At 36.5% G+C, this 25,965-nt stretch overlaps 1 protein-coding gene across 5 annotated transcripts in view; it reads left to right on the forward strand.

Annotated features, from left to right (window-relative positions):
• The first annotated feature begins 13,025 nt into the window (after nucleotides 1–13,025).
• The window catches only part of ATG4C (autophagy related 4C cysteine peptidase), a 64,790-nt gene continuing 51,850 nt past the window's right edge, over nucleotides 13,026–25,965 (forward strand). The window contains exons 1-3 of one of the 5 annotated variants that reach the window (XM_033115631.1): nucleotides 13,027–13,237; nucleotides 18,673–18,776; nucleotides 21,812–21,924. The gene's annotated coding sequence lies outside the window, so the exon portion shown is untranslated. Of the gene's footprint in view, nucleotides 13,238–18,672; nucleotides 18,777–21,811; nucleotides 21,925–25,965 lie in introns of all 5 variants that reach the window. The other 4 variants (XM_033115635.1, XM_033115633.1, XM_033115632.1 and 1 more) reach the window with 4 other exon arrangements.

Genomic DNA, 25,965 nt, shown 5'->3' on the forward strand with positions numbered 1-25,965 from the left:
ATTTTTTTATAAGTTATTACTTAATTATGTAATGCAGAGAAAAACAGGGAAGAATTAACCAGGTTTAAAGTTATAATGGAGAAATGAAATAGCAAGTGTAGTGCAGGGGATCCTGCCGACTACGCCAAGTGTCGTGTGGGGCGGCCTGCGGGGTCTGTGGGGTCTCTGCTCCCGCTCCCCACACAAGAATGCAGGACATGGTGAGGCCAAAAAGGAACACCCACGGAGTCATAGGTAGGGGAGTCATACCACTATACTCTCACTGGCGGCTGGGTTGGAGACACAGGAACCAGGAGCAACACAATTCTCAACCCTCACTGTGCCGCTTGCAGACTCAGCCACCATGTTCTTGCTAGCTCCCCCTTTTTTTTTTTTGCTAGCGTAACCACAGCAGTTATATTCGTGGCCAATGGCTCACTGGTTACAGCTGACGGCCAACTAGCCACAGCTGCTGGCCATTTGATCACAGTTGATGGCCATTTACTACCTGAGCCAGCACCTTTCTATGTGAGGCCGAGAGCCTGGAAACTGCTTTTTGGGGCTCTGTCCCCACAGCAAGAAAAATTGGAAGTTAATTTTTCAAGGAATATTTAAGAAACAAATTATGTTCATCTGTCTATCATGACAAATAAACATAATAAAAATTCTAAGCTCCAACTAAAACATTTTAAAAAATGTGTTCCCTTGTGTTTTATTAAAACTACCTCCCACCCCCACACACAACTATCTACTCAAGGGTTCCTTTGAAAATGAATTTACAACTGTGGATTGTAAATCATACCAGAAGATAGACGAATGAATTAGATAATTCCTGGAGAGCCATTTCTACCCTCTTACCCGTTTTTTTTTTTTTTTTTTTTTGATGGTGTGACTTGATGCGTAAATGCATAAATCTGAACTGAAAATAAAATAGCAAATTAAGAGAGCCATCTACTGGCAGTTCATTGAAATCTGTTTAATTCATTGGATTTCTATGCCAAATACACTTCCAAAAGTAATACTGTGATCAACTTTCTGGATAAATTTAATCTGACCAATCTTAATGCTATACTTTGTATGAAAGATGATATCTGTAATATAATAGTTATAACTTGAAACATAGATACCCATGCTTTGGAGTTATTCTTTGAAATTTAGCCAACTTGGCTATTACACTAAGAATGGTGATGACAGGGTATATGTAAAGTAAACGTAGAAAGAGCAGACATTACATGTCTAGCACTGGTCCATGTACGAGATCTGACAATTAAGTTCATGAACTCATCCTAGAAAAAGTGCTACATACCTCACTGCTGAATATCACTACAGTCACCTTTGAAGTACTCCCTTTGGAAAGCTATGCACCAACACCAGCACCTAGTCCACCCTTCAAAGCAATTTTGGAACTCTTTTCCTGAAATGGCCATCAGAGCTGTCGTCGTATTACCCTTGATGTCCTGAACGTCATAAAGATGTCTTCCTTTCAATATTTTCTTTATCGTGGAGTAAAGAAGAAGTTATTGGGGGCCTGTGTGGCAGAGTCCTAGAGAGCAGTTTCCAGGCTCTCGACCTCACGTGGAAAGGTGCTGGCTCAGGTAGTAGATGTCCATCAGCTGTGATCAGATGGCCATCAGCTGAAACCAGTTAGCCATTGGCCACTGATATAGCTGCTGTGGCTATGCTAGCAGGCGTGGATTGCAGCTAGCAAGTGGGGTAGTTGGTTGGCAGAGAAGTGGACCGCAGATTGCGGCTCCTGCTTTCTATGTCTTCAACCCAGCCACCAGCGAGAATATAGTGGTATGAACCCCTATCCATGGCTCCGTTGGTGTTCCTTTTTGGCTTCACCATATGCTGTGTTCTGGTGTGGGGAGCAGGAGCTGAGTCTCTGCATTACAGGGCCAGATAAGGTGAGGAGGAAAGGCGTTTCAATACAGTTGTTTGTTTACTGGTTAAAAACTCCCTCACAGACAGTGTCGTGTGAGCTGGTGCACTGCTGTGATGCAAGAGTCGTTGGCAAAAAGTTCAGGTCGTTTTCTGTCTTTTTTACGCAGCCTTTTCAGCACTTCCAAATAGTAAACTAGGTTAATTGTTTGTCCAGTTGGTACAAATTCATAATGAATAATCCCTCTGATATCAAAAAAGTTTAGCAACATCATTTTGACTCTTGATTTGGACTGACGGAACTTTTTTGGTCGTGGAGAACTGGCTGACTTCCATTGTGCACTTTGATGCTTTGTTTCAGGGTCCTATTGGTACACCCATGTTTCATCACCAGTGATAACACAGCTGTGGGGACAGAGCCCCAGAGAGCAGTTTCCAGGCTCTTGGCCTTACGTGGAGGGGTGCTGGCTCAGGTAGTAGATGGCTGTCAGCTGTGGCTAGGTGGTCGTCAACTGTAACCAGGGAGCAATTGGCCACTAATATAACTGCCATGGCTTTGCTAGCAGAAAAATGGGGGCTGGCAAGAAGATGGTGGCTGAGCCTGTAAGCGGTGCAGTGAGGGTTGCAAACAGTGTGGCTCCTGCTTCCTGTGTCTCCAACCCAGCCGCCAGCGAGAATATAGTGGTATGACTCCCCCATCTATGGCTCCGTGGATGTTCCTTTTTGGCCTAGCCATGTCCTGAGTTCTTATGTGGGGAGTGGGAGCTGAGACCGCGCAGGCCGCCCCGCATGACAACGGCCCAAAACATCGTCTTGCCTCTCCAAAAGGTCTTGGCAAACTTCGACTCTCCTTTGCTTTTGTTCATCAGTGAGTTCCTTTGGGACCATTTTTGCACAAACCTTTCTCATGCCATTTTCAGTTAAGATTTTCCTGTTTCTCTATCTATGTTTAATTGGTCTGCTATACTTCTCATTGTCAGCCAATGATTTTGATGCACAATTCGATGAATTTTTGCAATGTTTTCGTCAGTCCTGCTGGTTACTGGCCACCCTGACCTCTCTTCATCAGTGACATATTCTCTCCCCTCAGAAAAATGTTTAATCCATTTGTACACTGCCGTTTTCTTCATGGCATTATCCCATAAACTTGGACTAACATGCCCTGATTTCACTTCCAGTCTTGCCAAGTTTAACAAGAAATTTAATGTTTGTTTGTTGCTCTAATTCAAGCTCAAAAATTCTCGCGATAGCACACAAAAACACCCAACAACAATAAGGAACGCCACTCAGCAGGACACCGCCACACGTCAATATGAAACACACCTGTGAGACACTGATATATCAAGGTTATAAAACCTTACCGAGCTGTTTGTACAGTGCTGCCAATGTAAGCTCACTGTGGCAAGTTCGCGAACTTAATTGGCAGACCTCATACAATGCAGTCAACTAAAGTCACATTGTAGAAGCCTAGTTATTAACTGGAAAATGTTCAAACCAAATTACCAAATCAAAATAATTAAGCTATAATATTTTATTGTTTGCTATAAAGTATATATGTATACACAAATGCATAAATGTATGTATATATGGAAGGATATACACAAAAATATTAACAAAAAGTTACCACTTGGCAACTAGATTATGATTTTTAGTTTACATTTTCTTTGTGAATTTGTTTTTGATTTCTGCACTGATTAGAAAGGCAATTTTTCTGATCTGTTTTCAAGTGCACTAATTCTTTTTTTCAACTGTCTAGTCCACTGCTTAACTTTTGCATTTAATTGTTTTTCATTTAATTGACTGCATTTTTTATTTCTAGAAATTCTGTCTGGTCTTCACATCTATCTGGTCTTTTATGTTTTTTTTTCTCCTTTATTTTTAAATAAAGTTCCTATTGAGTAATTATATTTCCAGAAATTCTTGGGTTTCTACTGTAAGTACTTGTGTTTGCTACCTCAGTCATGATAAATTATTTCCTGTGTTTGTAACTAGATTGTGATCACATCTTAAAAAGTATAGGAATCTTGTGGTGGCCCGACTTTAAGGTGTGTTCCTTCAGGAAAGTTTTACAATTGCAGTTGATTCTCATTATTTGTGGATTACATATTTGCAAATTCAACTATTTGCTAAAATGTGTGACCCCAAAATCAACACTCATGGCTCTTTTTCTGTCATTGGTGGACATAGTTATACACAGAACCATGAAAAATATCAGTCTCCTGTGCACAGTCCCAGCTAAGGTCGAACAAGGTCATGCTCTGCTTCCTTGTTTCAGCTCTCGTATGGTAAACAAGTGACCCTTTTGTGGTACATGTATTGCTACATTTTTCATTTTTCACATTCGTGGGCTTTTTGTTGGCAATTTTGTTGTCTGAAATAGCCCCCAAGCTAGTTTTAAAGTGCTGTGTCTAGTGTTCCTAAGTGCAAGAGGCCACGATGTGCCTTACAGAGAAAATATCTGTGTTAGAAAAGCTTCATTCAAGACATGACATATAGTGCTGTTGATCATAGGTTCAATGTTAATAAATGAATCAAATATATAAGGTGTCTTTAAACAGAAATACACATAAAACAAGGTTATGTAGACAATGAAAGAGTAAAGTCATGTTAATGCAAAGTAAGTGGTATGTGTGTGGGGAGGAAGAGGGGAAGTAGCTTCAGTGTAACTGTCTAAGCTGTAGGGGGTGGGGGGAAGATGTTTTGTTTCTTAGATCCATTTTATGTCAATTTCCCAACTCCTGGATCCCTGCCATGCATGGAGTGTCACACCAGACCTGAGCGAGGGCAGGCCCAAATGACAAATTCTGGAAATTTGTAACATCCCCCCCTTATTTTTTTCCTTCCCACATTTCAGAATGAGATACATACATTTACCCTTGGCTTTATTTATTTATTTATCGTCTACTTTTCACTCAGCATTTCTATTTTGTCGTGAGAGAGTTCGGGGTTTTCTTGTTCAAAAGATTACCTCTGTTACTTTTATACCTAGGAAAACAGATTATCAAGAGTCCATATGTACCCTTGACCACCCAGTTGAGGAAAGGTACAACAAATACTTCGAGCACTGTATTTTGCAAATCAGAAAATAAGAGGTTAGGCATTCAAGAATTACCATCCTAGGAATATAAAGTAGCGGGAGAGACTGGGATTTGCAGTTAGACAATTCTAGATGCGAATTCTACTTCTTTCTCTTATACCTATGGGATCCTAAACAAATTAGTGAACTTCTCTCAGCTTCTAAAATAAGAACAACATGGAGAGCTGTGACTAAAATATACGAGGTACCTGCTAAGATGTAAATGACTAAGAGTGTTAAGCGGTAGCTCTCAAAGTGTGGTCTGCAGACTTCTGGGGTTTTCAAAACCCTTTCAAGAAGTCTGTAGTCAAAACTGTTTTTACAATAATTCTAAGACATTATGGTTTTTTTTTTTACTATGTTGACATTTCCACTGAAGCCTTGGGACTTAACAAACATGATCCTTCCCAGCTTTTGTGTTCCTGTAGAGAAGTCAAAAAGAATAAATATCAAGAGAAGTTCTCTTCTGGATACCTTTAGACTTTAAAAATATATAAATGTAACATTTTCATATATATTTTTAAAAAAACTACAGTTTTTGTGATATCAAGATTTAATATTAATATCAACTTAATATTAATATTAAGTGAGTAGCCCCTTTTTGACCCGTCCTCTGATTTGAAGTTGGAGACCTTACTTTTGGTTCAAATGACAAACTGCCAGTATTAGACTCTTTCCTCTTCCTTCAAGCTCACCGAATTCCTGAGTCTCCAAACGAGAGCGAGCAAGAGCGAGAGCAAGAGACAGAGAGAGAGAGAAAGAGAGAGAGAGAGAGAGAGAGAGAGAGAGAGAGAGAGAGAGAGAGAGAGAGAGAGAGGACAAGAGACTATTTTTAGATTCAGAAGAATCTGAAATTGGGCCAGACTGAAATTTAGATTAACAGAAGTAATGTTTAGGAGCAGTATTTAACTTGCTGTCTTTCCTGGAAAGCAGTGTAAGGTAGAAAAAAAGAGTACAAGTTTTTAAAAAATGATAATGAATAGTTCATAATAACATGGGAATGTGCTTTATGTTTCAATGGTAAGTGAAAAGAGCTGGATAACAAATGATGCTTGTGAAACAATCACAACTCTGTCAAACATCCAAATGAAAAAGTACACTTAGAAGAAAAGATATCAAAAAATACAGATCAAAATGTGAACAATGGTTGCCTTTAGATGATGACATTTTGAACGATTCTTTTTTTCTTACTGCTTTTCTGCCTTAAGCACATCAGTTCTGTCACTAGCCCCAAGCAAGAGGAGCTAGTTTTCTGTCCCCATGCCTTAGGGGCCCTACATGTAACATAGCCACAAAAATCATACTAAAAACACACACGAATGTTTTTCTCATTCTCTCCCTCATTCTCAGCACGAACCCAGTGCAACCCCTCACCCTAAACATCCATTCTCATGACTAGAATTGCTCAAGCCCCAGGGAAATGCTTCTCCACATCTTTTGCTCTACCAAAGGCATCTGTGTTCAAATGCTGTAATAATGGTTTGGTTTGGGTAGTGGCAACCTAACAGAGAAACACTGCTTCAGAGCATGGAGAGGATTTGAGCAGCAAAATGTTTAGATAAGATAAAAAAAGATGTTTTGTCAAACGTTTTCTCTCAGAACGCATGAATGCAATAAATTCTTGCCTAGCAAAGAATCATTTCACAGTAGAGCTAGGCATTCACTTTCTTACTTCTGTTCTTATTCCAGTTGGTGGTTCCAAGGTACTTATGAAATTAGCATGGTATTTGCAGCAATTGTATGTGGTGACTGTGGTAGGTATTTCTAACATGGCTTCCAATGAGTCCGACTTCCTTGTATGTATGCTCTTGTGTAATCATCTCTCCTTGAGTCAGGACGAAATCTAGTGGATTGCTTCTAATAAGTAGAATATAGCAAAAGTAACGGGAGGTCACTTTCAGGATTGGATTTTAGGACTATGACTTCCTTCTTGCTAGCAGACTCTCTCTATTGCTTTCTTGGCTCACAAGCTTTGATGAAACAAGCTGCTATGAATGGAGAGGCCCATGTGGCAAAGAAATGAGACTGGCTATGACTAATAGCCAGCAGGGAACTAAGGCCCTCAGTCCAACAACCCACAAAGAACTGAATCCTGTCAACAACCACTGAAAGAACTTGAAATTTCTTCCCCAGTCATGACTTTGGGTGGCACGGCCAACACCTTAATTGCAGCCTTGTCAAAAACCAGGAAGTAGAAGACCCAGCTAAATCATGCCCAGATTCCTAACCCACAAAATTTATAAGATAATAAATGTTCTTTAAAACTGCTAAGAGATGGGTAGTTTGTTATTAAAAAATACTTAACTAACACAATGCCTGAGAGACATTTTGCAGTTTTAAATATCATATATTACTCTCAAATGTATAAATATCTAGGTCTAAACATTCAAAATATATTTTGTCATAAAATATGATTACTCATGTGCAACATCTTTTATTGTGCTTATTGGCCATCTGTACATATCCTCTGGAAAAAATATTCATTCGAGTCCTTTGCCTTTTAATTGGGTTCTTATCTTTTTGTTGATCTGTAAATTCTTTATATACTCTGGATAGTAGATCCTTATCAGATTTATGATTTGCAAATATTTTTCCCATTCTGTGGATTGTCTTTTCACTTTCTTCACAGTATCCTTTGATGCATGAAAGTTTTTAATTTTGATAAAGTCCAATAGACCTATTTTTTCTTTTTTTGCTTATGCTTTTGTTGTCACATCAGAGAAGCAGTAGCCAAATCCAGGTCATGAAGATTTACTGGCATGGTTTCTTCAAAGAGTTTTATCATTTTAACTTTCATATTTAGATCTTTGATCCATTTTGAGTTAATTTTTGAATACGGTATGAGGTAGGAATCCAACTTTATTCTTTCGCATGTACAAATGCAGTTGTCCTACTATTTGTTGATGAGACTATTCTTTTGCCATTGAGTGGTCTGGGCATACACTGCTCTTTCTCTCCAATTTTTTTTTAATTGTGGTAAAATACACATAATATACAATTTACTATTTTAACCATTTTAAGTGCATATTTAATTATAGTCAGATTGTTGCGCAACAATTAACCACCATCCATCTCCAGAACCCAGAATTCCTTTCACCTAACAAAACTGCAACTCTATACCCATTAAACAATAACTCCCCATTCTTGCTTCCCCAGCTCCTGGCAACCACCATTCTACTTTCTGTCTCTATGAATGTGACTACTCTTGTAAGTGGAATCGTACAGTGTTTGTCTTTTTGTGACTGGCTTAGTTCACACAGTATAATGTTCTCAGGATTCATCTATGTTGTAGCATGTATCAGAATTTTTTACTTTTTAAAGACTGAATAACATTCCATTGTATCTGTAGACCACATTTTGCTTATCCATTCATCTGTTGATGGACTCTTGGGTTGCTTCCACCTTTTAGCTATTGTGAATAATGCTGCTATGAACACGGGGATACCGCATGCACTGTTTTTCGTTAGGGAGAAAAACTTTTCCAAGAAGTTCCCCAGCAGATTTCCCCTCATCTCATTTCCTGGAATTATGTCACATGTTCATGGCTAAACCAAGAGAATGGGCCACAATGTTTGATTTAGAGTCTAAACTTTAGGCAAATCATTAATTTATGCCTTGTAGGGTTTGGGAAAGAGTCCCTCCCCTAAAGTTCCTGGCTTTGAGGAGGAGGGAGGGTTCCATTATAAGAAAAGGAGGTGAGTGTTGTAAACAAGTCAGTTACAATCCCTGTTGCCAAGATCAGTGAAAACTTCACACACAGGTTAGGGTGAACCACAGATTTATACAGGATTTCTGTTCTGAAGCTTTGAGCCTGGTGAACGCTATCTCGTATTCCTGTCATCTTTCATCATCATCTTTCTTTTTGTGTTCTCACCTGTGCCTTCTTTCCTATGACCCAATCTCCCACTCGTTTTCTCCCTTCAAAATAATTTCCATTCTTCTCTGATGCTCTAATTTGTACATCCTGATTCTCCTAACAGAATTTTTGCTTCACTTCCTGGTCTTCACGAATATTGACTCTTCTCTGAAGATTCTGTCCCCCTGGAACGTTCTTGAATTTTTTGGTCTCATTTATTTATGAACACCCTATCTAGAGATGAGTTCAGCTATCTCCTTGTTATTCAATGCTACATCTTGATCAGTAGCCCTTTGCTTTTATGTAAAAAATCATGTTCCTTAAAGGATTTCATGATATTTGCATTTATCATTCTGCACCCTACCTCGTCTCTGTCACATTTTGGCTTCCTGTTGACTAGCTCAGATTCCCACCCACCTGGTTCACATTCCAGGCCCATGGTTTCAACTGTCATCTAAGGCTGATGACCCTCTCCCCCAAAGCTATATATTGAGCTCAAATCTTCCTCTTAAACTTCAAATCTAACTGCCTCCTGGGCATGGCGATCTGACAACTTTGAAGCAGTCCTAACTTAACACGTGGAAAGTTGAAAAAAACAGAAACCAGGGAGTTTCCCTGGATTCCTTCTCCCCCTCACACCTCCTCTTGATTCTATTATCCTAATATCTCTGGCCAATTTTTTGCTTTTCCCTTATCACTATTTTAGATATCCCGTTTTTTTTAAACCCGAATTTTGAAAACAATCTCCCAACCGGTCTTTCCAGCCCAAGTCATTCTTCGTAATACTGCAACCAGCAGCCTAAAATGCAATCTAATTAGATCATTCCCTAAATGGTTCCTTTTATAACTAGGTTAAAGTCCAAGATTTTTATCATAGTGTACAAGGCCCCTTTATGAAATAGCCTCAGTCTATCTTTCTAGCCTTATATCATACCACTTCCTCACTCTCCTGTTCCAGCTGTAATAAATTTACGGGTTATCCTAAACTGGTTGAACCTCCTTCTTCTGAAGCTAGTTAATAACTATTTTTATCATTTAAGTTATCTCAGAACTTCCTCCTCTAGGATCCCTCAATTTGAAATTAACTGACACTCCTTGTTTTCTTAATACCTTGTCCATACCTCTATTACAATGTTTATTACACTGTATTGTGGGAACCATAAGTTTCTTATCTGAATTCTCTTCATGTTTCCAGGATTTAGCACAGTGATAGGTGTTTAATAACTATTAGCTGTGAATAGATCTTGTGTTGCATTTCAAGGCTAAGGTTTACTTTGTAGCACTTGCTGAAGTGTGGCTATGAAAGGAAAAGGAGAATGGAATAACATTGAATTTAGGAGAGAAGCTGAGTTCACCGAAGTTGTTTTCAAAATTGTGGGGATTCTGTGCATGTTTGTAAGCTGAGGCAAATAGGACAGTGGAGAGAGATTGAAGATATAAGAGAGGTAACAGAAATAAGGTCACTTGGAAATGAGGAACGTTTTCACCAAGTTTTTCCTAAAATAATTTTTCAGCCTTTAGAAGTCTACAAGGTATTCACCTTACCAAGTCTGAGTTCAATTTATCTCAAAATATCTTTGATCAGGCATTCATGGAACACATTTGCTTATTAAACAGAACCTTCATCTTTCCCTGGATCCCCAAGGGAGATGGATAAGAAGTATTCTTGGTAGAAGTTAAGGATTAAAAGTTTGTTAACAAAAATCTGGAGCTCTATTACAATCAATAACACTAGAATGACTTATATGCTTTCAGAGTATATGCCTGGGATATGATGACATTTTAGAAAGGGCTTGACACTTAAGATAAATATTATATATATATAACATTATGTGTGTGTGTGTGTGTACGTACATATATATATATATATAGTGCCAAAAAATGTATAAATATGACTTGTATTCATCTTGTTACCAATATATATTGACTATTACAATTTTAATACAGTTTTTTCCTTTCTTAAAATGTGTATACATTTTTTTGGCACCACTGGTATATATATACATTGGCACACAGTGGTAAATTGCTGTCTTTCATTGAGTTTTGAATGTATCATTCTGATTAATCAAATATTCTGGTTTTAATAGCTACTTTATTATGTAATCTGAATTATTAATTAAAAAATAATAGTTTATGCTAAAACTACAAAGTATGAATGAGAAGGGAGTTTCAGGGCCTCATTCATCACTGTGAACTCCCACAAACACTTATGGAGAGCCAATCACTCTGCACAAAATACTGTGCTTAGAGCTGAGAGACACACATGTTAAAGAATTGGTTCTTGCCTTTTAGAACATATACAAGCTATTATAGAGTTCCAATTAACCAGGTGCATAAGTGATTATTAAAAGTTGATGTTACACACATTTTACTTTCTGTTTTCCATTCTGATAAATTTCTTTTCTTCTCTTCATTTTCCTTTCAGTCTTTCCTAATAATCAAAACTATCTGTGCTTCATGCCTAGGCAGAGTGTTTTGCATCAGCATAGTACATTTGTTGAACTGAAATGAACATTTTGTCCAATTGCAACTCTTCTGTGTTTAGCAAATGACTGAATTGGAAAGTCAAGACACATTTGGAGGAGAGAGTATTGCTGAGCACTGCAGCTGCAAGAATCTCTTTTAAAACCCTAAATTCTGTTACATAAATTATGTATTCTTTAAACTCTCTTCCACATTCATTTACCCAATTGATCACTGAAACTGCTTTAGAAATATGTGTATCAAATATTTAGAATATTTTTAAACATTCCTTAATAACATCCTTAATAAGTGGATGAAATTATGTGTTTATTTACTATAAACACCTATGAATAGCAGACGATCTAATTATAGTTTATCATTACCTCTGAATCATTCCAAAGGAAATATTTTCTCTCACTGTGTTCATATTGTGTTGGTGCATGAGTATGGAGGGCAGCAGCTTGTTTTCCATGATCATAGATTTTAAATATTTACTTGATAGTGCTGCATAATTTAGCACACTGGAGTTTGAATGCAGTCTGTATGGTAGCTGAGGCCATCTCAGTGTTACAAGATATAATTTCCCTCTGTGACTTCTATGCGAAATTTTAAAAATGGACACTATTCTAATCCATTTTTTCCTAACCAATTAAAATTTGTTTTTCTGTAAACCCATAGAAAACCAATGTTTGTGATATACACACATTTCCTTTTGTATAATTACCATGTAGTTTATTTTCAGAATCCAAACATTGTTTCTCATGGACTGTTAATGCACAATATCAAAAATAAAATATGTTCATCCTTGTAATCCAAGTCTTAATGAAAGTAACAAAAAGACATCCAGACAGCTTGTTAGATGCATATTATCTGTCCTAAGAAATCAAAACAGAGTTTTGTGTTTTAAAATGTGGAGCCACATGCTAACTAATCAGGCAAGAAATCAGTTACTTTGTTTGCTCTCACTAATAAATGTTACATTTGTGATCTTGCTACATCCTTTATGTGATTGGTTACTTGGTTGCCTTACCACGTAATAGAAAATAAATATTCCAGTTACATGTTTTTGTGAGAACAATAAAAAAGTAATTCAAACCATTAAACACATTAGGAAGTTGAAAAATATTTTCAGATTTGATTTTGAACTTTTTAACTGTGTATTCTGATTTTCTTTCCCATGTGGTTTCACAGTCAGGTAATACAGACAGTTAATATTTTTTACTTCTAGCTATTATTACAATTTCCTATGCAATTCAGGAGCATATCTGATAGTCCTTGTCCGGACACAATCTTGCAGTACAGCAAAATGACAGGATTACACATTTCTTGATATTTTGTTAAGTATTTACCTATAGTCCCAACTATCGCTTGGCTTAGAGTTATCTTCACAACAGGATGGAAGGAAATACTGCTATTTTTACCAAAGTGAGGCTTGATAGGAAGGTCAACATTAGTCTACGGGATTTAATGACTTTGAAATCGCACTTGGGATTTGCGGGTATCGGGGGTTGATTGAAGAATGAGGGGTGCTCTGCATGCTGGATCTTGTAGTTCCTGCGACGAAGGAGAGGGTGTGGTGTTGCATGGCATGCTGGGAGTTGAAGTCCAATTATTTATTCAACAGGAACTCATGGTAGGCATAATGTGGTTTGTCTATTAGAGACAGTGCTTACGGATGGATACTTTCCCTTGGTTCTGCGCTTGCCGTAGTGATGACTTAGGGGCTGGGAGTGGCGAACAGGGGGAAAAAGGGATGAAGTCAGCGGAGCAGAGGCCCATAGGCGGCTGTTATTGCTGCCACCAATCGAAAGGATTTAGTGCCCCGGAAGTGCCTGACCCAGTGGGTTTGAAGGGGAGGCCGTTCCTCTTACTACGGTGGCCGGGGCTGGAGGTGTTTGTGGCGGCGGCGCTGAGGTGGGAGCATCTGCGTGTGTGCGGGCTGTTTTTGTGGCGGCCTGCGTTAGAGCTGGACCATTTCCCGGGTTGGTGGCTCCTGCACCTTCTTTACACTTCTCCCGTTCTGTTTCGGTGAGGGGTCGACTTGAGGCTAGAACAGTCAGGAGAAGGTTGGGAATTACTGTCTTGGTCCCCGAAAGACCGGGTTTCCTGCAAGGGGGGGGGCCGAGTGGGGGGACACCCTATCGCTAACCCTGTGGCTAACCGTGTGGGCACTTTGAAGATTTGGGCTCCTCCCTCGTCCCTCCTTTCTAGTGTCGTTTGTCTTCTGACTCCTTGCCCTTTCTGGGCTTTCAGAGCCTTCCTGTGGGCAGCTGTTCCCCTTCTTGTGGCTTTTCTTAGGTGTTCCAGGCACGATCTCTTGTACCCTAAGCTATCGCATCCATTTAACTCCTTTCCTATTTCTTCCGGTTGAAAAAAAGTAAAAACAAAAAGAAAAAAAACCCAAAATCGAATCCCTTAGATCTCAATATTCTCATTTCCCCCTATTTGGCCTTTTTTCTTTTCTTTTTTCTTTCTTTCTTTTTTTTTTTTTAACTGCTTCAGACGTTAACACACTCTCCTGAATATCTTAATGCTTTCCCATCCAGACATTAACGTTCAGTTACTTTATTTTGTTCTCGTTTAACCTCAACTCTTCCACCTCCATCTCCATCCTTCTAAGGTCTTTTTAGATTGGAGGCTCGAATACATTCTTACGATGACTGGTGAATAGGAAAGATGTCAGTGGTCCACTCAGCTGGACTCTGCTTATTGAATTTATATTAAGATTTCATTTGCTTACATTTTCGTTTTGTATCCATTATTTTCCCACAAGGAGTTAGTTACTACCCTGTAGTTAGAGGAGAAAACCCGGTCCTACATCTCTTTTTATTTGGATTACTTACACAGGATTTCCCCCCCTCTTTCCTACTCAAAACATATGTCCCCAGTAGAAATTTGCAGTGATTTTCTGTCAATTACTAGCAGATAGACAGAAGGGAATACTCTTTCCTCCTTGGTCACTTGTGATTTGTAATTAGATTATGAGTCTTTGAAAGTACTCAGAGGGGTTGGAAAAGCTTTGAAAGGTAAAGTCTGTGTATGTTCCCGTTTACAGATTAATAAAGCCTTTTTACTGAACGAGGAAGAGTTTCTAAGTAGTCCAATAATCTGATGCTATATTGAATTAATTATCAGTTCATTCACTGTAAATAACAGTTTAAAGTTAAGAAGTAGCCAATATATGGAATTGTATAGTTTAGTAAAAGGTTTCAAAAGCCATTTAACCAATGTTTTTTTTCTATAAAATGAATGCAAATGTATTGAAAAATTTGTTTGTTGTAATTGTTTATGAGATAGTTCTGGTAAATGATCTGGTAAAATAGCATTGTATACTATTCACCAAAGTTTTGTAGACAGAAATTTTTGTACTTCCTTGCTTTTTGGGGACCACGTAACTCAAATAAGTTTGCAACTTCTGATTATTGCATGGTAGGAATTCTATTAGTAAAATTATTGTTTTTCTTGTCAAATATAATCTACATGTGTCAGTAAAATACAAATAACTAAAACTTATACCCTGTAAAATTGGGATTATTCCTAATTAATCAGAAATGGTTTCAGCCCTGCTTAATATTTGGGACTAAATGTAAATATTTCAGAATTAATTCACTTATGAAATTCTTTATTGGATAACTAATAAGAGGCTCGACATTACTCAAACTTTTTATATTTTTCCTGAGATTTTATTTAGTAGGCATTTATTGAATACTTCTTACTATTTAACTATTGACACAAAATTATCAAAATCTTTATTGAGACCATCCTTTTATACACAGGTCTGTACTAGATGCTATTAAAGCATTATTGCATTTAATTGTTATAACAACTCAGTGAGCTATTGAACATTATTTACATTTAGCAGATGAAGAAACCGAAGCTTGAAGAATGCAAGTTATTTAGTCCAGTTCTTTACTTTTTCTATTGTAAAGATTGGCTTACACAGCTGCAAAGATTTGTTCTCTACCCTGGAGTATATAAAGAGTGTTAATTCAATAAATATTTGCTGAGCAGCTATTATGTATCAGATATTGTAGGTACCGGGGATATAACAGTGAACAAAACAGATAAAAGCCCTGTTCTTAGGGAGCTTTCACTCTAACAGAATATATGAGATGTAAACCTTGCTTTCAAGAAGCAGAAAATATAGCCACTATGCATTAGATTTTATGTGTTCTAGAATGTTAAAGTTGAAAAGAGATTAGGGAAAATTTCATGAAGAAGATGAGATTTGATCTAGAACTTAAGTAGCAAGTAGGGGTTTGATAGGTAGGAATTGGGAGGAAAGTAATTCCAGCCTGAGGCATCAAATGAATAAAATTCTGAATTGTACGGGAGAGAGATTAGAAGCAGGGACAGGTAATTGGACTGCTTTGTATCTTCAGTTTCTTGTACATCATAGGTGCACAGTGTTGGTTGAATTTGAAGCAAGAGCTCAGCTATGAGGCAATGAGACATTAGGTGGATCTAATATTATTGTAGTGGAAATGGAAAAAAAGGAATGGATTTGATAGTTGTTAGTAAAAGGACCAGTAGGCTCTGTTAATTATGGAATGTTTGGTGTATGGTGGTTTCCAAAGGAGAAGAGAGGCTAGATTGCCAGATTTGAACCGAGTGGGCCAGGTGTTATTGTAGGTTTTCCTATTTCATCAAATCATGAGATTTTTTTTTAAATTCCAAGATGCATCATTATTTTATGAAACACTATGAAAAAAAATACTGCTAATTAAACAACACTGTCCACTGTAAGATGTATTCAGTTTTAGAGTTAAAATGTAAAAATGTGTGATCCAAAAATGATGAAATAAGGTACATCTTATGATGGTTCATGAGCCTTATAACTACTTTAGTTTTTGGACTATTTATAAATAAATCTGTAATCTTTGACATGCATTCAATCATAATCATTTAACATTTATTTATTAACCAGGTACTCTTCTAGGTCACAGTGATATAGTGGTCAGTAAATACAGTCTCGACCCTCATAGTACTTATTGCATAACAGGGGAAGCAGGCATAAATCAAATATTCCACCAAAGAAATTTAAAGTTGCAGCTATTATAAGGCTATAAAAAAGTACTTGATACAATATGGAGGAAAACTGATTACAGATGGGATTAGGAGTGTGGATGGGGAGAGGCCAGATGAGAGATGTTAATATCTTGGAAAAAGTGGTGGTGAAGATAGATAGAAGTGGATGGATTTTAGAGATATTTAGGAGGTGACGGGGTGATGGATTGGGTATGAGGAATGAGGGAGAGGAAAGTGCCATCAGCCACCACTAGCTTTTTGGCTTATGTAACTGGATGGATTGTGGTATAGTTCACTGAGAGAGAGAAAACTGTAAGTTGGCCAGGTTTGGCGGGCTTTGTTTGTTAATATTTTTTTTTTATTGTGTCATTAGTGTTCAAAGTTAATTTCTTAGTTATTCTTTTTTTTCTTTTATGCCATTATTTCAGTTAAGCGTATTTGAGGAATGATGTACTTGAAATAAGTGTTTTCAGTATTTTTTTCTTGAATGAGCAGGGATAAAGTTCTAGATGAAAGCATTTGGAAATACGTTGGTATTTGTTTTGAATTTGTATGTAGCATTCAATCATATATAACATAAATAGGTAAGTGAGTAATACAGTATATTTTCATCTTTATTTTCACTTGGGATTTGGCAGTAAATTGGGCATCTGGTTAGATTTTAACCTTACTCAATTCGTGTATATGTAAATGTAAATCTGTATCAGTGAAAAAAGACATGCTTTTGATTTTTCTTTGAAATGTCTCCTTTGTGTAATTTTTGACAGATTTTGAATCAATATAATCAGTTTATTATTTAAATTTTACATTTCATACTAAAGCAGGAGAGTGTATAGAGCAAAGAGCATGGGCTTTGGAGTCAGACTGCCTGGATTCAAGGTGTGTTTTATTGTTCGCTAGCAGTATGATCTTGCAGAAGTTTAGTCGTTTTAAGCTTTTGTTGTTTTAATCTATAAAATGATGATAATAATAATACCTGCCTTATAGAGTTGTGAGAATTAAATGAGATGATATATATGCATGTTAACAGAACTCCTGGTACAGAGTGTTTGTGTTTATTATTATAGTAATATGGGGTCTGAGGTCATCTGGAATTCTGTGCCAACCTTTTAATTTTAGAGTTCTCTATAGCTAATAGCTCTCAACTGGAGAAAAAAATCATTTGGTAGTCATATTTGGATTTGGAGAAAATATTATATAAGATAACTTTGCTTATTCACAGTCATGCTAGATGAGTCATCACATGTCATCTTTCACAGATTCTTATCAGAGATTATGTTTACTCTACACCTATCATAGGAAATTAATGTTAGATTGGTTTGTAATAGCTTATTATTTATTAAGATTATTACTTTTATTTTTAGCCAAACCTTTTGCTCTTATGGATATGATGAAGGAGTAGTTAGATTTTATAATATAAAGTCTGATCAGCTGCTTTAAAGTCAACTTAATTCCCACTCTACCTTTTTCTCCCAACTTTTTTCATTTGCATGTTTCAGACCTATAAAACGTTGAAAGAGTAGTACAGCAATACTCTATGCCTCACCTAGATTCACTAGTACTTAACACTATGCCTCATTTGCTTTCTCTCTTTCTAAACACACATAAACGCCCACTTTTTTTTCTTTCTGAACCATTTGAAAGTAAGGTGGAGACATTATGACACTTCACTCCTAAATACTTCGTCACGCGTCTCCTAAGAATTACAACATTCTCCTATATAACTATAATGCCATTAGTATACCCACATAATTTAGCCTTGATATTATAATATTATCTAATGTACAGGTCATTTTCAAAAATTCAAATTTCCCCAAATGTTCCAAAAATATCTTTATAGCTTTTTTTTGTGTGTGGTTTAAATGCCTATTTTTTTAAAATTAAATTTATTGCAGTGACATTGGTTAATAAAATTATGTAGGTCTCAAGTGTACAATTCTGTAATACATCATCTGTATATTGCATTGTGTGTTCAGCACCCAAAGTCAAATCTCCTTCCATTACCATATATTTGACCCCCTTCTGCCTTTTCCCCTCCCTTCTTACCTTCTGGTAACCACTAGAGTGTTGTCTGTGAGTTTTTGTTTGTTTGTTTGTCTTGTTTGTTGCTTTCAGTTGTATATTCCACATATGAGTGAAATCGTATGGTTCTTGACTTTTTTGTCTGACTTACTTCGCTTAGCATGATCATCTTAAGATCCATCCTTGTTGTCACAAATGGCAGTATTTTATCTTTTCTTATGGCCGAGTAATATTCCATGGTATATATGTACCACATCTTCTTTACCCAATCATCTATAGAAGGACACTTCAGTTGTTTTTCTGTCTTGACTACTGTGAATAATGCTTTTCAATCAGCATTCTGTTACAGACTTTCTTCCTTCATCAGATTTGTCAGTGGTGGTCTTCTGATGAGGAATTATAGGTATCAGTGTCCTTTTATTTGAGTCCACCAGGAAGAGAATACATTTATGTAGCTGTTCTTTGGCACAGGTCAGTATAGCTTTCTTTCTTTTTTTTTTTTTTTTAAATACTGAATCCAACCCGAGATTATGAATTGTATTTAGTTGTCATTTCTCTCTGTTTTCATTTATCTAGACAATCCCCACCTTTTTTCTCTTTTTCCACCTTCCTTCCTTCCTTTTTATTTTATTTTTTTTGTGGTCTTTCAAGACATTGACATTTTTAGAGTCCAGGACAATTGTCTTGTAGAATGCCTCACAAAATGAATTTGTCTGATTGTTTCCTCGTAGTTTCAGGTTAGATCATATTTTTTTTCCAAGACTGCAAGTATTGCATAGGAGATATTGTAAACATTTCATTTGATCACATCAAGACTAATGTAATGGTACTTTGTCCCATTATTGGTGATGTTAAGGATGATCACTTGGGTTAGCCAGATTTATGTATTCCAAAAGTATCTTTTTTCTTTTGTACTTACTCTGTGGGGGTGATACTTTGAGATCATTGGATATTTTGTTTTCCAGCAATTTTTGTTTTTTCTATTTAGTGGTTTTAGTAGCCATTGATGGTCCTTCCCTGAATCACTCATTGCACTAGTGGTTGCCAAATAGTGGTTTTCCAGTTCTCTAAATCCTTCTACATGTGTTTGCTGGCTATTTTCTCTAAAGGAGAGCTATTTCTCTTCTCTCCTTTTATTTTAGTATCAGTCTGTACCCAAGATTCTCTTTTTAAAAAAATTTATCCACTGTATTACAGCACTTGACCGTATTTCTCATTGATGATTAAATTATCTCGTTTGGTTAGTCCCTTCAGACTGGTTCCTCTGGCCTTTGTATGTCCACATTGGTATTTGGGCACATTCTTACTTTTTGTACGATAAGATATTCCAGGCTCACTTTGCGTACTCCCTGCTCGAGACCTGGAATCAGCCATTTAACTTGGAGTCCTGGTTCATTTTTGTGGTAAATGGTGCTTAGAAATCCAGATTTGTCATTGACTGTACTGCTAACCTTTGAGCAATGCAGGGGTTAGGGGTGTCGACCCCCATTGCAGTCAAAAATGCGCATATAACTTGACTCCCCTAAAACTTAACCACTAATAGCCCACTGTTGACTGGAAACCTTACTGAAAACATAAACAGTCGATTAACACGTATTTTGTATATGTATTATATACTATATTACAATAAAGTAAGCTGGGAAAAAATGTTATTAAGAAAGTAATAAGGAAGAGAAAATACATTTACAGTATTTATTGAAAAAATTCGCATATAAGTGAGCCCGCACAGTTCAAACCTGTGTTGTTCAAGGGTCAAGTGTTCTCATAGCTGCTGGGGTATCATTGCTTCTAGGCCCTGTAAATGGGGACACACACACACACACACAAACACCACATCTTTGTTTTTTTTTTAAGAAATCATGAATTTATAGGAGATACCTTAAATTCAAATTCAAAACCACAGAGTTCATTTTTACCTTCTCTCAGTTCATATTTGTATATCCCTTTTTGTACAGAGGATTCTGATTCTCAGCCACATCAATATATTTACTCATCTAATCTGTCCTACAACACGCATATAATAAGATAGTGTTGGAATTACTATACCAATAGTAACAACAGATTTACCAAGTAAAGATTTCAGTGCCATTTTACATCCTTAGAGTGTATCCCACTAAAGATGTATAGTCAAAGTAGGTGTTCAAAGTTATTTGAATTATTTTTTTCTGTGTGATTATGTTATCAATTTGAAATATAGTTAAGTTTCTACTAAACTATTTTTAATAGATTCTTTCTATAAAATCAGTTATCTGTAAAACTGCTAAAGTAGACATTATAATTTAAGACTTTATCATAATATATAGTTTATAGGGAACTCCAGAACGGTTATATCAGATAGAGACTATACAGTTTTTATCTTTTTAAGACTTTAAATTGTAGCTCTATTTTCAAATTGATGTATTATTTAAAATGAGAAATGATGAGAAAAATGACATCAAACAATTCCATTTGTAAGCCAAAACAATCGTGTTTGTGAACATTTGAAACAATGTTCTTCTTTTGACTGATGATACAATTCAAGCATTAATCTTTAACAATATACATAATTGTTGATCCTACTTTAACTCATTCCTAAGAAATATGGCTAGTTTCTTGTATTTATACCCAGAATAGAAAGATTTATGTTGTTTGTATGTCCTTTGTATTTGAAGAATGCCAGTTGTAACTGTGTGTTACCCTGTGATATTTTTCATGTGTGAATAGTCTCATTGGAAAGGGGAAATATTTCTCTTACTAATTACAACACTTTTCATTTCTATTGTGAGACATAACCATATATAGTCTTGAATTCTGGTTAGTTATAAACATTTTGCTTATTAGAATGTCAGGTTAATGAGGACAGGAACTGGATTTCATGGCTCATTGTATCTCTCATAGCACATTACACAAGTAACCACTCAAATAGTACACGTACTTGATGAAAAAATAAATGTGGTATTTTATTTTATTTATTTTTAAAATTTTATTGGGGAATGTTGGGAAAGTGTATTTCTCCAGGGCCCATCGGCTCCAAGTCATTGTCCTTCAATCTAGTTGTGGAGGGAGCAGCTCAGCTCCAAGTCCAGTTGCCGTTTTCAATTTTAGTTGCGTGGGGCGCAGCCCACCATCCCATGTGGGAATTGAACTGACAACCTTGTTGTTGAGAGCTCACGCTCTAACCAACTGAGCCATCTGGCCGTCCCCTAAATGACTTGTAATTACTAGACTCAATAATATGGACATACCTTTTTCTTGGCAAAAGTAATTAATGGAATAGGACTTAGAAAAAAAGCTTACCCATATTTATTTGTTACAAACCTCAAAATCACTGTGTCTCAAACTGAATTCTCCATCACCCCCGCAGCCTTTTCCTTTCGGGTTCCCTGTTTCTGTTGATGCCATCGTTACCCTCCTAGACATCAGACCGGAAATCTCTGTATGTGAACATTTATGGATTTGTATGATCTCACTAGTTCTACCATCTCAGCCTGTTGCTTATTATCTCCTTATTTCTTATCCCTTACCAGTTCCCGGAGTGAGGCCCTCATTACTGCTCATATGTAACAGTCTTCTAACTAATTGAAGGAACTGAGAATATTTAATGTGGAAAAGAGACTGTGGAGGCGGGGAGGAGTAGGAGGTAAGTCTTTCAATATCTGACGGGCTATCAAATGGGAGCGGGATTAGTGTTAGGGCACAACCAGGATCTGTTCATGGAAACTAAAGGACACAGACTTTTGGTGCTATGTGTCTTAGAAGCAAGTATAGTTGTTTAAAATTAACCAGTATCATGTCGTCATATGGATACTCTAGAAGAGTTACATTAGTAGAGAAAAAATCGTTTTAAAACATTATCAGGCTTTCAAACTTCTAGCTGTGTTTTCAGCTCAGTACCAAGCTCGTTGCGTACTGAGCTTCCTGTTACAAGTGTTGACGCAGAGGTTGGGTGAATAGGCAAGGATGGTGTAAAGGAGATCTCACTGCTATATGGACGGTTGCACCTGAGTAGCGACTGCTGTGTCTGAACCAGAGGGCAGAGCAGGTTCCTTGGGGATGGGAGTGATATTCTTTCAGTCTTTCAAATTTACACATTTTCTTTTCACGCTCCTCCCCACCCCAAGCGATTACTGATGCCGTGGAGTGTATTGTGTGGGAAAATGGTCAAAAACTATTACTAAGATTACTGCTTACTAGTTACTAGATGCTTTGTAAGTTCCCTTTCAATTCTGAGATTCTGACATCCTTCAGTTCTTGGAGAGATTAAGTTTATTTTGTTGACTAAATGATTTGACCCAGTATGTTACTTCTTATATGTAAACTGCATATTTAACAGTTCTCAAACTTGGATTTTAAAATATGGAGTCAAATTCATAAAATCCTCTCTAAGACCAAGGTCCATAAGTTTAGCACTTATGTTTTCTTCTATGTATTTTAATGTTTCAGGTCTTATAGTTAGGTCTTTGATCCATTTTGAGTTAATTTTTGTATGGTGACAAGTAGCAGTCTAGTTTCATTCTTTTGCATGTTGCTTTCCAGTTTTCCCAGCACCATTTATTAAAGAGGCTTTCTTTTCTTCATTGTATGTTTTTGGCTCCTTTGCTGAAAATTATTTGCCCATATATATGTGGGTTTATTTCTGGGCTCTCAATTCTGTTTCTTTGCTCTATGTGTCTGTTTTTCTGCCGATACCATGCTGTCTTGATTATTGTCACTTTGCAGTATAATTGGAAGTCAGGGAGTGTGTTACCTCTGGCTTTCTTCTTTTTTCTCCGAATTACTTTGGCTGTTTGGGGTCTTTTGTGGTTCCATACAAATCTGATGATATTTTTTGTTCTATTTCTTTAAAAAATACCATTGGGATGTTTATGGGGATTGCATTAAATCTGTATGTTGCTTTGGCCATTTTAATATGGCCTTTTTAACTATGCTGATTCTTCTAATTCATGAACATGGAATATCTTTCCATTTCTTTATGTCTTCAATTTCTTTTAATAGCATCTTGTAGTTTTCAGTGTATAGGTATTTCACACCAGTGTTTAGGTATTTCACACCCTTTGTTAAGTTTATTCCTAGCATTTTATTTTTTTGTTGCAGTTGCAAGTGGAAGTGTTAAATAATTCAGATGGAAAAAGTCAAGAACCATATGATTTTACACATGTGGGATGTAAAACAGAAAGCAACAAATGAACAAACAAGACAAACAAACAAAAGAATCATAGACACTGAAAACAGTATGGTGGTTACCAGATGGGAAGAAGGGTGGGGAGGAGGTAAAGAGGGTAAAAGGGGTCAAATACATGGTGATGGAAGGAGACTGGACGTTGGATGAACACATAATGTGATAGGCAGATAAAGTATTATGGAATTGTACACTTGAAACCTATATCATCTTATTGACCAATGTCACCCCATTAAATACATTTAGTAAAATTAATTTTAAAAATAAATCACAGAGGCTGTAAACATTCAGAGTTACCTTGGACTCATCAGAGGTTACTAAGATCCTGACATAATTAAAATTATTCTATTTAACTATAGTAAATATTATGTTCTTAGAGATAAGATCAAGGAATGCTTAAGACAGCCAGATATCATTAATGATTCTGATTGTAGTTGTCAAGTAAATGGTTGAGGTCATTTACTCTTTATATCCCTTTTGAGTTGGTTCTGACAGCCTTACAGTGTGTGAACATGTAATACTCAGTGCTGCACAAGTGGAGATTTTTGGCTGTCGGAACTTAATCCAGGGGGGTAAATGAATATCTGCTTAGTAAGTAGTTTATTTCATAGATGTTTTTACTTTTTAGAAATAAGAGAAGAACACAAATAGTACACTTTATTTGAAACTTCATTATAAAGTAGCTATTGCATTGATTTAGTGTTTTTAAGTGGAGGGTATGAACCTTAGGAATTCTAACAATGTTTATAAGATGTATCTTTGAGGCAAAACTACTTTATTAGTCTTTTTGCTACCACCTCTTTATTCCTTTTTTAAAAGCCAGGTTCTTACCATGTGTGTCCTTATCATGTTGCGGTTCCTTTTCTCAGTCTTTTTGTCTTAATCTCTTAGTGCCATCTACTTTGCCTAACCCTTAGCTCTAAAAGGGGACAATCCAAATAAATGTTACCAGTGCTATCCTTTTCTCTGTATTTGCCACTTCAAAAGAAAATAAACATGCCGGGTTTATAAACTGAACACAAAGTTCAGTGTGTGAAGATAAAAGATTGGCAAGTATAGGTAAAGAGAAGGAATAGAAATGGATGCAACAATTGAAGTTTCTGTAAACAAAGAACTGAACTGGGGAGAAGAAATGAGAGCAGAGATGACAGACCAACATATTGAGAGACATTCGAGGTCAGACAAGGGATTGATATTTGTTACTAAAAATGCAAGCAGGTAGAAAAGGTTGCAGTAGATGAAAAACTTAGAGCAGAACTCACCATTCATTTTATTTGATGGTATAGCTAAAAGCACATCAAAAATTCTAAATCAATATCTATATTTCATCTTGCCGTAAATACCATTTGGGGAAGAAGCCCAAGCATACGCAAATCCTGGAAGTCTGCAATGTTTTTATCGGTTGTACTATGTGACAAATATATTTTCTAGAAGCAGTCCCTAAAGTTCTGTCTGTCAGGAGGTTTTACTTGGCTTTAAATCCTCAGTGGTTAAAATATTCTATCTATTGCCATATGGGAGAGGCTGATTACCTTCATCTGCCCTTCAAGGACATTGATAGGAGTACCCTTTAGATTTATCAGTTTATAATTTATCGACTGTCTTACTGTGTGATTATGGTTAGAAAAGTGACTCTCTAGAAATGACATCTGGCTCTCAGTCGATGATTTTCACATCAAATGTTGTAGCTCTGCCTTCCAAAAGGACTCTGCTTAATTTTCACATCATTAACAATAAAGTTGAGTATAATAATAAACCTCATCTGGGAGCTTTATCTGTGTTTACTGAGATAAAATAAAACAGAGTTTTCCCCTCTTTAATGCTATTATCTTTTAATTAAGAATGGATTTGTCACAATTGTAAGCAGTGAGCAGAAATGTGGAAATAGTGGGTGATAAGATTTGTTGTAATATGCATTAGTAAAGAAAGCTTACTTGAGAAAAGAGTTATTAATTTCTCTAAAGTTTTAAGAAATAAACCATAAATCCTTTCTAAAAAGTGTTTGGAAATTGTGGAGAATGTTATTTCGTTGACTTTCCAGACTGAGGCTCTGACATTACAAAAATAAACACAAGAAATTTGGCGTATCACTTTGGTCACTGGGGCAGTTAAACCAGGTATTTTAGGTACTGTAGAAGATTGAAGTATGCTGGATGATGGGTAAATTATCACTTCATTTTATACTCGATAGACAATGCATTTTAATTTTTTTTTTTTGAATCAGGAAAGCTTTTGTAAAGGGAATTTGTGGATGAGGATAGCTTAGAATTTTGCAGTGAGATTACTGTTCATAAAGTTCATTGTGGTTTCTTCATTTGTGTTTTTTGCTCATTTGTAGTTAAACTAAAAGTACTGTTGGTCTTACCTTCCCTTGGCTTGTCTAACAGATATAAAGAAAATATTTTAATGGACTGAATGGACTCAATTATTAATTTATTCTTTTTTCTCTTTCCAAGTCACACTTGTTTTAAGGAGAAGCAAAAGTTATGAATTAAGGGATAT

Source organism: Rhinolophus ferrumequinum, chromosome 9, assembly GCF_004115265.2.
Source record: "Rhinolophus ferrumequinum isolate MPI-CBG mRhiFer1 chromosome 9, mRhiFer1_v1.p, whole genome shotgun sequence".
NCBI classification, from domain to species: domain Eukaryota; kingdom Metazoa; phylum Chordata; class Mammalia; order Chiroptera; family Rhinolophidae; genus Rhinolophus; species Rhinolophus ferrumequinum.